Source organism: Myotis lucifugus, unplaced genomic scaffold (genome assembly GCF_000147115.1).
Source record: "Myotis lucifugus unplaced genomic scaffold, Myoluc2.0 scaffold_303, whole genome shotgun sequence".
NCBI classification, from domain to species: Eukaryota; Metazoa; Chordata; class Mammalia; order Chiroptera; family Vespertilionidae; genus Myotis; species Myotis lucifugus.
The window spans coordinates 894,152-907,937 of NW_005871351.1; the positions used below are offsets into that span (position 1 = coordinate 894,152).

General features: G+C 39.0%; 1 protein-coding gene across 1 annotated transcript in view; it reads left to right on the forward strand.

The window, feature by feature from the left end:
- Window positions 1–13,786, forward strand: part of LOC102429736 (leucine-rich repeat-containing protein 4C) — a 148,029-nt gene that overhangs the window by 113,554 nt on the left and 20,689 nt on the right. Inside the window, exons 5-6 of the mRNA XM_023763837.1 lie at window positions 7,324–7,330; window positions 8,879–8,896. The gene's annotated coding sequence lies outside the window, so the exon portion shown is untranslated. The remainder of the gene's footprint in view (window positions 1–7,323; window positions 7,331–8,878; window positions 8,897–13,786) is intronic.

Sequence of the window (13,786 nt, forward strand, 5' to 3'; positions counted from 1 at the left end):
ACTCTCTCTAAAGAAATCTTCATGCGCTTTCTCCAGTTCATTGGTGTCTTTGCTGTGCCTAAGAGATTATGAGCTTTGCAATCACTATTACCACCTCCATTGTAAATCTATAGCCTCTTTGGAATGTATCATCTCCTGTGTCTTGGTTCCTTGGGAAAAACCTCCATTTCAATATTCTCTCATTCATAAAATAGCACATAGCGGTGTAGGTTAGCTAGTGATTTTATGACAATACAAAGAGGTTCTTCATTGTTTTATTCAATAATTATTTGAGCGACTTTTGTGCCAAGCATTATTCTAGGCTCAGGAAATAAGAGTGAACAAGCTACAAAACGCCCTGCTTGCTACTCATGGAGCTTATATTCTTTTGAAGGCAGAAATGTGGTTTCAAAAAGAGAAAGATAAATAACATAATTTCAGAGAAAGGAGATGAGTCACAATGTGCAGGGGAGTACTCAGTCCTTTGATGGAAGTTCATGAAGGAAAATCTGTGAGAATGTGGCATTTATACAGGAATCATTCAAAATTATTGAGAATGACTGAATCTAAATTTTGGAATAAAAATATGTACATTTTAATATATATATGCACATCTGGAGAACTATGAATAATATGCAATGGAAAATTTCATACGCATTTCTGAATCTCCCTCCCTTAAGACGTGGGAAGAAACTCTCATCTCTTCTAGGGAATATTTCCTGACCTGATCCAATCAGATTCTCTATCTTCCTCTACAGTGGGTCCCACCCAGCAGGCCTGCACTGGGATGTTTGTGACCTTGCATGAGGGCTCTTATTACATTTGTAGATTATTCTTAGTCTCTGCTAATGAGATGGCTCAGAGTTCGCTTGGAGTATCACATCTTAATCACTTGATTTCTGCAGACGTTTTCTTTCTCCAAATAAACTCTTCAAAGTGCCTGCTGCTCTGTGCTCATTAACCTGAGAATGGCTTCTCTAACTCCACGTTAAAAATTCTCTTCGGTGTCTGAGACTTCGGTTCTGATCGGGGTTCTCTAAGCAGTAACAAAGGGAGGAGGAATTTAGACTCTTAGATGTGAAAAAAATGAAAGTCAGTGACCAAATTTCCATCTGCAAGTAGATTTCCCTTTATATAGAAGTACAGACTTGACTCCTTTGCAGTGTGACATAATTAAGATCCACCCAACTTCATTGTCTGCCAGATTCCCACTTAATCATTTCATGTTCAATCGACTTCAGGTGACTTAAAGATAGCAAAACAATGAGTGAATGAATGAGTGAAGAGATGAATATTCACCAACCAGAAAGTTGTGTTTTATTTTTATTCTTATATTATTTTTCTACTTTTAACCCATGGTTGATTGGATACAGGCTTCGTGATGAAGACAGCAGCCCTTATTTAAATGTAGCCAACATAAGAATAGAGCCAAATGTCAGCATAAACATCTACACATTTTTCTGCTTGCCAATGAAGGTGCGCTGAACCTTGACTTCCTGCTACTAGGTCAATGCTCAACCCCTGAGCCACCCAGCCAGGCAATAAGTGTAGTTTTTGATGTTGAAATTATTCTGAACAAATGAGCTTATTTAAAAATAAGCCGGACAAGCACTTACCAGAAGAAATGCCATGCAGGCACTTTGGAATGTCTTATGGGAACAGCTCATAGGGGAACAGCCTGATGTCAAGGAATAATGACAAGGACCTCATGTCAATTTGTTTCTCTCCCAGCATCCAAGAGAATATCATAGGCTGCCAGCCACGTTTTCATTAAATGGCTGCTCAATATGAAAAAGTGGCCTTCATCAAGGGACTTCACATTGCAAATCACAGCACATTGCCATTTGCTTTCCTCTACTTTCAGTGAACTACTCAGAAGACTTTAAGGCTCACTTCTCCATCAGAATCTCAACCTAGTGGGGGAGATAAATTATACTTGACTTGAAATTGTCATTTCATCAAAAGACATAACTATAAAAATTGGTATTATTTTGATCACATTAAATTGGTACTCTTTTGATTGCATTAATCTCTTTATGTATTCAGAAGAAGTCCCTGAAGTAGAAAGAATCTAAAATCTATAGTTCTATACAGGTTTAAGTACAAAACACAGGTCACTGAAATTTGTTAGACTTGTTCCCAGGGAGTTTTCAGTCACCTTGACCTGAAGAAAATGGAGAAATCTCTGACATTTCAGGGTATGACCTGAATGTATATCATTTCCAGGGTATAACCAAATCACTTAGGTTTTACTTGGATATTTCAGGGAACTGCAATGGAACGAAAAATAAATGAAATAGCCTACTTTAAAAACAATATCGGCCCTAGCTGGTTTGGCTTAGTAGATAGACTGTCAGCCTTCAGACCAAAGGGTTCCGGGTTCAGTTCTCATCAAAGGCATGTACCTTGTTTCTAGGCTCCTCCCTGGCCCAGACCCTGGTTAAGGTGTGTGCAGGAGGCAACCAATCAATGCGTTTCTCTACACTGGTATTTCTCTCTGTCTTTCCCCTCTCTCTTCCACTCTCTCTAAAAATCAATGGAAAAATATACTCAGGTGAGGATAAAAAAATAAAGTAAATAAAATTAAAATTCAAAAATAGAAACAAGATTGGACAATAGGCAGGGAAGACTCTAGAAGTAAAGTTAAAGGAGGCACAGCCAGCCATAGGAATGAGGACAAGGGCCAGCTTTCAGACTTTTGACCTCCATAATTGGGAGAGAATAAATTTATATTGTTTTAAGCCAACAAATTTGTGAAAATTGTTCTGGAACCCAAAGAAAACTAATACATTCTTCACTTACATATTTTACTCTTCTGCTTGTCTATTCTATTCCTATCAGACGAGCCTATTTTTACCCTTATCATTCTATAGGTATAATGTTCTTTTTGTTTTAGTCTGCTTGGACTACCATAACAAAATATCACAGACTGGGTAGCTTATCAGAAACAGAAATGTATGTCTCACAGTTCTAGAGGCTGGCAGAGATCAGGGTGCCAGTAGGGTCAAGAGAAAGCCCTCTTCCAGGTTGTAGACTTAGTTGTGTGCACACAAAGAGGAAGGGGCTGGGGTTTTTTTCTGGAGCTTCTTTTATAAAGGCACTAATCCCATTCATGAGGGCTCTATTCTCAGGATTGATCACCTCCCAAAGGCCCACACCCTAATACCATCACATTGAGCATTAGGATTTAACATGAGTTTTGGAGAGACACAAACATTTAGATGTCAGAATGCCCTCAAACCTTCTCTGTCTGCCTGGGACAGTTTTCTCCCATATCTTTTTATGTCTGAGTTCTTTCTTTTTATTCTTGAACTTAAATGTCTCTTTCTCAGAAGGGTCTTCCCAGACCAAATTAGTGTAATATTCCCCCTCAGTCATTCCCTGTATCATCACTATTTTATTTTTATTTCAATACTTATTTCTACCTGATAATTTCTGGATTGTTTGTTATCTGTCTAATCCCTAAAAGAGAAGCTCCATGCTACATTCTTCACTGTCTGACTCACTGCAGAATCCTGAGTGTCTAGAATAGTCCCTGGTATTTAGTAAGCATCCAATTAATGTTGAATAAGATACATATCAGAAAGGGTCTCAGTGCTGAAGGGGTTTAACGTGGTCATATTTGATATCTAGAACAAGCCATATCCTAAGTCATTGAGGACTTGGGTTATTGGATATGTTATAATGAGTAAGATTTAGACTCAGTGAAGAGGACAGATATCCCACAAGAGTATCACAAGTAAATACGAAGTCATGGTGTTGGAGCCAAACTGGTAGCACTTCCCAAAGTAGACAGAGCATACAGTATAAGCTAACAGAGCATAAGATAAGAGCTAAATCTGAAGCAATGGTGTCATGAGGCTGAGTGTGAGTATTAAGCTAGAGAAGATGGCCAGGATTTGTTCTGCCTGCAGGCAGAGGTGCATTGGTACATTGCCCACTCTTAAATGGAGAGAAGGACTAACGACATTGGGGGGAAATCGGGTATGGGCAATAAGAGGCAAAGACTGGAACTTCCAACTGCCTTGGCAAGGACAGACTTGGCTTTCTGATAATCTAGACATAAACATTTCTAGTGAACTAGACTGAGGGGACTAAATTCTTCCCAACAGGGCCAGGTTTCAATTTGAATACAATAACTTAAAATGATGCTACATCCTGCAGCATTAGAACCTAGAAGAGGCAATATCCAATGGCTGGCTGACATTGAGTACCACATTATCTAACCATGAGAATTGGGCAGGGATAGCATCCCTAATGATATCAGTATTCAGCCTTTTGCACCCTGTCCACCTTACCACAATTTTAGAAGCTTAATGAAGACATACTAGTTCAACTAAGAAATTAAAACTGTGTGCTATCATTTGAAGATATTTAATATCATCTGATATTAAAAGTAAACTAAGAGGACTATCTGTTAGATGACCAGGAGGAGGTCTTGGAAACCATTGTGTTAAAACCACCATCTTAGCAATTTTCCATAGGTTGGAGAGTGCCCAGTGTAGTAACCTTGGGGGTCTTTTTAACTTTCTCATATCAGTAGTTTAACAACAGCAGCTACAGAGGGGTGGAAATCTTATTTTGAGGCTTGCAGCCATGTTATAGATCCCAGAGATAGGGTCTTTTGCAGTATCTGCTTACAGGGCTCATGGCTTATCTCATAGAAGTTATTTCAGCATTTTTCTTCCCTCTGACTTTCCACAGGTTTTCTGTTGTTATTGTTCACTGTATATTTTGAAAGTGAAAGACAATCAGGTTGAGGAAAGCCTAGTGTATGTTTGTTTGTGTGGGTGCAAATGTGGAATAAATATATATAATGCAGAGTGGCTAATATGTTGTGCTATTTATCTTCATTTGTGAGGAGAGATAAGTCAGCCAGGACTGTGCCAGTCCTGATTCATTCTTCATCACTACACTCATGAAGATAAATGCCACATTTACACAGACCACAGCTATCATGTGTTCTTTCAGACCAGAGATCAGATGGGCTAGAGCAGGAGGTCGACCTGGTGTCATTATTTGAAAATCAAGGACGCTTTGTAGCATCTCCTACTCCCACACATCTTGATCTCCAGTGTTAAACTAGGGTTCCACTAATGGCTGAAGAGGTATTTAATTAGCATATATATTCAGCCATGTCTACATTCAGATATTCACTTCATTTAAAAAATGTTTATTTCCTGTGTTTGCTCAGCACAGCCTCCTGCAGTGGCAATGTACTGATTAATAGGATATAGTCTTGGTTCTCACAAGGTGGTAACTGGCATAATGAAGAGAATATTATGGTAAAAAATGAGAAGCAAGGGGTTAATTCTCTCTGTGGGCATGCCAGATGACAAAGGAGCAAGTCAGAATAGAACTAGTGAGAAGTAATCATTTCTGAGCAGCTATCGTAAAAGAAAATGTCACGCACACATTAGCTTTCCATGATTTGCAAATGGCTGTATCACTGTACTTTAAGGCTATGGCTGAGCAAGTGGGTAACTTCTCTGTCTTGTACTGAATTACATATTCTGGCTTTATTTCCCGCCCCCTCCCCCCCAGCCCCACCACTAAAGTGTATTAAAAACTAGGCAGAGGGATAGAGATTAAGTCACATAGTAGCAACGGCATATAAACCACATACAGAAAAGCTGAATCTAAATAAACAACTTAAAAATACAAATGGCTCAATAGGACCTCTAACTTCCCAGGGATTTTTCCATGTTTGAAATAAACACCTTCTCACATAATCACATGCTTAACCTCGACAGGGCAACCAGATTAATTTTCAGTTAAAATTTCAAAGTGGTACTGATTGAGACTTTGCTGCTTATAGTTATTGTTTATTGTTCTAGAAAATCCCACATTTGATTTGAAAAACATAAAATACAGGGTGTCCCAAAAAATGTATGCACACTTTAACAGCTGATAGCTCAATTTTGCAAATGAAATGTATTTTAATAAACACTGCCTTTATAATTATTCAAAGTGTGTGCATACATTTTTGAGGATACTCCATATTATTTCTTTCTGGGAGCTTGCAATATGCCAAGCTAGTTGGTTCATGGGCATCACCTCATTTCATGAACAAAAAAACCTTCGGAGCTCGGCTCTATTATTTTCACCCTCACTTTACAGAAGAGAGCATTGAAGGCTAAAAATATCATGGAACTTGCGTAAGTCACAAAATCACTACGTGTAATGTTGGAATTTTATCAACTTACATTCTGTGTGCTATCACATGCTCTGATTTAGGATTCCTCATCATCTCCATGTTTATACTCCCCCTTTCACCTCCTTTTCTATATCATTGGACCATTGATGGGCTCTATCAATAAACAAATCATATGAACTCTATGTCCTGAGACTATCATATGAACTCTATGTCCTGAGACTTCATGTTGTAGGAGACAAAATACATGCATACATGCATACATACGTACATACACACATACATACATACATACGCATTATCGCTAGTTATGAGAAATGCTTGAAAGAGCAATAAAGCAGAGTTATATTTTAAGCAGCAGAGCTGAGGAAAACCTCTCTGAGCAGCTGGCTTGGAGGAAGTGAAGGAGCCAAGCCTACAGATATTAGGAAGTGAAGGAGCCAAGCCTACAGATATTTGGATAAGAGAAGTACCATTGTCATGTGCCTATATAGCTACAGCTCTGTCTGTACAAGTTTCCTGAGGAAGCAGTGGAGGTTGAGTTAGAACAAGAGTTTCTTTTGGAGAGGTTATTTCCAAAGCCTCCAACTGGAGGTCTTAAATTAGTGGATACATATCTGTGTTGCCGGCTATAGATGTTTATATTTTTGGCAGTCTTTAGTTTGTAGTGGTGTTTAAAGCCACTATGGGACCACTGAAAGAGTAAGTATAGATACAGAAGAGGTCCCCTAAGGGAGCCCAGGTGCACTCTAAGGTTTAGTGGCCCAAAAGATAAGGCAGAGCTACTGATGGAGGCTGAGCAGAGTGACCAATGAGGTGAAAGAAACATTGAGAGGGATTTCCTGGGAGCCAAGTGCAGGGAGGACAGAGTGGTCACTTGGTCTAATGCTGCTAATTTTTGCCTAATCTGAGAAATGAGAATTGGCTGCTTGATTTAGCAATGGACCTAAGTGTATCTCCCGCCTCTTCTTTGCCCCCTCTACACATGTGTATCATTACTCATTGCCTTGCTCTCACATTATTATAAATCCCAAGCACATTAACTTATAACTCATATTTTATATGCCCTATTGAAGGATAGTTAATGGTTCTTGAAACTGTGAGATTTGGGGAAACTTTCTATAAGACTGTTACCCATTTTTTCATATATATATATTTTATTGATTTTTTACAGAGAGGAAGGGAGAGAGATAGAGAGTCAGAAACATCGATGAGAGAGAAACATCGATCAGCTGCCTCCTGCACACTCCCTACTGGGTATGTGCCCGCAACCAAGGTACATGCCCTTGACCGGAATCGAACCTGGGACCTTTCAGTCTGCAGGCCGACGCTCTATCCACTGAGCCAAACCAGTTTCGGCCTGTTACCCATTTTTTAAAAAATATATTTTTATTGATTTTAGAGAGGAAGGGAGAGGGAGAGAAACATCAATGATGAGATAATCATTGACTGGCTGCCTCCTGCATGCCCCCTACTGAGGATCGAGCCCACAACCCAGGCATGTGCCCTGGACTGGAATCAAAACCAGGACCTTTCAGTCCACAGGCTGAGGCTCTATCCACTGAGCCAAACCAGCCAAACCGTTTTTTAAAACCGATGACAAAAAATGCACAGATCATCTCAGAAATAAAATTTAATCTTATTCTGTTTTACTTATGGAATAATAATGATATTTATCCATGATATATTGCTTATAAGTTTATGAAACATTTTGACTTACGTTATCTGTTTCAAACAAAACCATGTCACGCAGTAAAACACTCAGCTCTGAAGCTTACACCATCAGACTCCACCACCTGCTAGCACCTCCTTGAAGGAGTCAACCGCAGACACACACTTCACTCCTCCTCATCCCTTGAAGATTTTAACACCTGCCTCCCTGTTGTTCTCTGCAGTCCTGCTCCTGATAGAATTCTTGGTGATTTCAATATCCGTGTCGGTCCCTGGGCCTTGATGACTAAGTGCATGGGCTTTTTCTATCTGCTCTTGTTCACGATTTCCTCTTTTTTGGCAGCTTGCACCAACTGCACATCTAAGCTGTAAAGATTTGTACTGTATTGGTTGCAATGAAAGATTGTTTCGTTTATTTCATCATGCTGTGCAAAATGCCAACTCGACCTCTTCATGTTTCTTTGCTTCAATTACTCTGTGGCCCTCAAGAGCAGATTCTAAATTTTAATCTGCCATTGCACCGGAGTGTTAGGAGGAGAGTAGGGGCAGGATGAAGGATGGGGAAGATGAGGAGATGTTCGTATCTTTCTTGGTTTGGGATGTGGGGGGAGGGGGAACAATTGGAGTTTGCAGCAGAAACCAATGTCAAACTCTTAACATGTCATTTGACTTTAATAATTCAGAGAGTTCTGCTTAATTATTTCTAATATATATTCAAAATACATTATCCCATTTGATCTTCAGAGGTGGTATTGATCAAGACACTGGAACAGAGAGAACATGGAACTTGCTTAAGGTCATGCATCTGATAAATCAGAACCAAGTATAAACTACAGATCTTCTGACACCAATTGTATTTTTTATTTGCATTAAATAATGCATTGTTCAAAATGGTCAATGGTAAAGATAGTTGCTTTGGCTTTCTTCCCAGGAGAGTGTTAAAATACAGTTGTGATTCAATAGTAAATATTGTCACCAGTGTTGTCTGTGGTGATAGTGGTGGCTGCAGATAGAGAAATACGCTGAATTGTTCTAATGTATGCTTTTGTTTTTTTAGATTGTTTACGCATGGAGACCACAATGGAGAGCTAGGTAGGTGACAATTCATGCTTAATCTTTCCCACAACATCCTGAACACCACAGCATCAGCTAATGGGCAGTGGCTCATTATACACTGTCAACTCCAATAACAGCAATGATTGGCTTTGCCAGCATGAGCAACTGCAAACCACTAATGGATTAAAAAAAAGAGGCTGCAATATAGCAGAAAAGACATATGTGGAGTCATTTTTTGCAAATTCCTTGTATGTTTCTCTTTGCCAGTTTAGAAACAGCCTTCATGTTCCCAGCTTGGCCCCAGAGATGGCTGTCCTTGGGATTCCCTTCTCTTGTGAGTGCCTCCTCCTTCAGTCATATTTTAAGGGCTAAATATGTTATAAGGGTAATGGTGGCTCATGGTTGGAGCTGGATTAGTGTTTCTCCTGTGGAAATATTTCTGGAGCTCCCTCCTCACCACACACCCCCCCAGCAGCCAATCATGCCATATGCACAAACACGCTTACCCCTGACTGTAGCACAGCACCCGTGGGTGGCATTTCTATCCATAGAGAGGAGATCAGGAGGCCCCAGGCAGAAGTACTGACTTCTTGTTCTGCGACTTATGATCAAGTGTCTTTTTGTCTCCATTACATTGTCATCTCCTGGAAGGCAGGATCCTGGATTTATTTTAGTCCAGTACCTATGAGCCATAGTTGTCCTTCCTTAAATATTTACCAACAACATTAATGCATTCCCTTCTAAAAAGTCCATAATTAAGTTGGGAGTAGGGTTTAATCTTCTTGCCTTCCTTGTCCCTAGAACAGTGCCTGACACACAGTAGAATGACACTACTTGTTTGTTTACTGAAGGAACAAGAGTTTGAATGAGTCCATCCTTCAGATGGTACCTTGTTGCCAAATTAAAGGCAAAGCAAACCTTTTCTAATTAGAGACAGAGAAATGATGACTTCTAGTGTTTTCTTCTCTCTCTCTCTCTCTCTCTCTCTCTCTCTCTCTCTCTCTCTCAGGGAGGGGGGGGTGGGCACCAGGAATAATGCCCTAAAAGTGGTTGTTTATTTTGGAAGTCAAAAGCTAATCTGAAGCTGTTTTCTTTATTTTTATATTCAAATGTCTGTATAACAGCAAAGCACCAGAGACCTATTCATTGCTCACAAATGATCTATGAGGTAATAATGAGCTTGCTTTTCCAGCTGTGCTGCATTTTGGTGCTATCCTGGGTTTAATTGAAAATATGCTGTGACCTTGGTTTTGTTCACTGGGCATGGGGGGTGTCTAATTGGCATGAGACCTCTGAAGAACTCCCTTTTAGCAAATGTCATTTAGCTAATTTGGGGTTCGCCTTCGGGAAATCATGTGTGAAGTCCTGTAAATTCAAAATGCATATTATTTGCATGCAAATCACATGGAGCTAATAGTTTTTTTTTAAAAAAAGAGATTAACTTTTTATTTTGCTATACCTATTTGTTGAATTCTAAATGCTATCAGTATGATAATAGTATTGGCCCAAAAAGTCCCATGTTTCATCATAATTAAATAAACAGCTTGTGAATTGCAGTCCAAAAAATGTCTGTGTTCCACTCTTAACTTAAGGGGTTTCCATAGAAACCGTGGGCAGCAAGTTTAACTGACATTTATTGGACTTGAGGCTATATGCAGCATTGATATCTCTGTTTTTGTCTCTGTCCCTCTGTGCATATGTCTCCTTCTCTTCCTTTAACCCTCACAATCCTCTCCCCACCTCAGTTCTTCCCTCCCCCCTCATTTTCCTCCTCCCCTTCTCTTATGAGCAATGAGGAAGTAATTTGGACTCAGTTAGATTTAACAAATGCAATAATACTAAAATGAGCTCTGATACTTAAGTGTAATTGTGTTATTAGCTGGAAATGTTTTTCTTCAAAAACAAAAGAATTGAGAGTGAAGTTTACTCAAATAGCACATGCTGGCAAGAAGGAACCTAGTGGAAAATTTGCAGGCTGCATATCACAGTCTACATTCATACCCCAACCACAGCTTTTCCTTCATTTAGTCAACCCAGACTGAGGTTTCTCTTCAGTCCTAATTTTCAGCCTTCTAAATAGAGCACAGTTATTATGCTGATTATATTCCAAGAGAAAAGATAAGTTTATTTAGGCAAGAAAACATACTCTACATATTGTATACCTACTGTGTGCCAGATATTTCGCTATGCAGTTTCATTTAGGTTGTCTTAGTTAATCACACAAAATATACCGCCAGGCAGGAAAATGGATTTGGAGCTGGTGGTTGAAGTTTAGCGCCACTCCGCCATCAACCCCCAACCAGCTGGCTTGGTAGAGTGCTTTAATGCTGTCGTAGTTTCTCAAAGAAAAAATGAATACAAAGCACTTCTAAAAATGGACTTTTATTAGGATTAGTGATGATAATGTAGCCAGTGCCCTGTGGTAGTGATGTTTCTCTCTATCCCTTTAACAATGAGAAAAACAAGTTGCCAAAAGAATAAGTCATTTATCCAAAGCTATAAAGTGTGTACATGCAGTGCAGTGGTTAAAATGGGTCAATTTAGATAGATGTAGGATCAATTACTGATGGTGTGATTTGGGTAAGTAATTATCAGAGCATCTAATTGAAGGATCATGCAGTTGTTATGAGGATTAAGTCAAATTGCATATGTAAAATATTCAGAGTGTATGTCAGCTAGAAAACCATATATTTTTTTTTTGCTGTCTCCCTCCTTCCTCCACCTTCTGAATTGTTTTGTTTTTAGTATGGATTTAAAGTAAAAAAAAAAAGATCGGTCTTTAAAATCTATCCAATACTCATAGTTTAAAATGATCTTATAATTCATAGACTGTCTCAAGGTATCCTTGATAACCATGATAAAGGAAAGACCGGTAATATCACACCCATTTTACAGGTTAGCATAACAGAGATCCAGAGTGTTATTGGCAAGATCTCCCTACAGTGAAGGAGGAAGTTGAAAAAAATTTTAAATATATTTTATTGATTTTTTACAGAGAGGAAGGAAGAGGGATAGAGAGTCAGAAACATCGATGAGAGAGAAACATCGATTAGCTGCCTCCTGCACGCTCCCCACTGGGGATGTGCCCGCAACCAAGGCACATGCCCTTGACGGAATTGAACCTGGGACCCTTCAGTCCGCAGGCCAACGCTCTATTCACTGAGCCAAACCGGCTAGGGTGGAAGTTAAAATTTCTACGTAGGTCTCTAGGATTCTTATATTAAAACTCTCAAAGTCTGTTGTTCTTCTTTGGGTCCTATGTACATGTGTTTTAAAGCTGAAATCTAGCAGATTTTAATTCATATTTCTAATTATGGTGAGAGGAAAAAACTTTGGGCAGGGAAGGAGAAAATGAAGTAGGGAAGGGATACTTACAGACCTGTTTCCAGGTTGTTCCCTCAGGATTCAAAGGGACATGTACAATTACAATTCTCAATCTTAGGGGCAGATGAAGCATTGATTTTGTATAGCAACATTGAGTGTTTCTGGTTGGAGAAAAAGGGTGGGATGGAAAGAAAAATAACTCAAGTCAGGTATCAGTCAGAGATGTTGGTGAGCACCCAGTGGTTTCAGAAATGAGTGTACAGTTAGGATAAGGGTGTGACGGGGCATGATTGCTGGAGAGCGTGATCATGAACACACACACAAACACACATACATGGATACACCCACATACACATAGACACATATATAAAGGATTAATCTGAATGAGCATGTCTTTAAATTATAATCATTTTATTGCCTCAAAGAGCTTATACTAGGAGATACAATGTTAGCTCTATCATTTTTATCTGTTGTATGTTTATGCTTGCTTAATTACTAGAATATGCATTCTGTGTTATCTTTGAAAGAATCCTCACAAACCCCTTTCTTCATTTTGTATTAATTAATTAAAAATATATAATATAATCCCTAAAGCCACTTAGCCAGACACCCAGGAATAGTAGCAGTCACGATGTGCTGAAAGTGTATGAACAGGTCATGCATAGTAGGTAACCCCTCTGTGCTGTGGAAGTCCCTCTTTTGCTCAGGATTCCTCATATATGTTATGGGACACATGGCTCCATTGCCAAAGTAGTAAGTCTTAATCCCTTTCTTATTTCTTAGATGAAACGAATTATAAATATAAATTTTAACATTTTTATTTTATGCCCTAATGCAGTGATGGCGAACCTTTGGAGCTCGGCGTGTCAGCATTTTGAAAAACCCTAACTTAACTCTGGTGCCGTGTCACATATAGAAATTTTTTGATATTTGCAACCATAGTAAAACAAAGATTTATATTTTTGATATTTATTTTATATATTTAAATGCCATTTAACAAAGAAAAATCAACCAAAACAATGAGTTCGCGTGTCACCTCTGACACACGTGTCATAGGTTCGCCATCACTGCCCTAATGGATCATCTTGGTAAATTTGGTGCTGAGGAGAGTGGATAAAAAAAGGAATATTTCTCGATACTCTACAGAAGAGTCAACGCACTTTTTTGTAGAGGGGCAAAGAATAAGTATTTTAGAATTTGTGAGCCATATCGTCTGTCACAACTGCACAATTCTGCTTTACTGTGATAGCAGCCTTAGATAATACATCCATGGATGGGTGTTTAAGCATTCCAATAAAACTTTATTGAAAAAAAAACAAGTGGTAGGCTGAACTTTGTTTATGGGCAGTAGTTTGCCAACCATTGATCTTAGAGTTTTGCTTACATATCCACCTACCTTCCATGTCTGCTCATGTGGCAATTATAGCTTAAAATATAGGACTGAGGAGTGTAGGAGTGACAACTATATCATACTCTTCCCTCATTTTGTGTACTGTACTTTTTGTCACACTTACTTTTGATTAAACTTTATCCTTTCCGTATTTCTTTAGCATAGGAAGAGCATATGTTCTGTCTGCATTTTACAGAAGGGTACAGAAAATT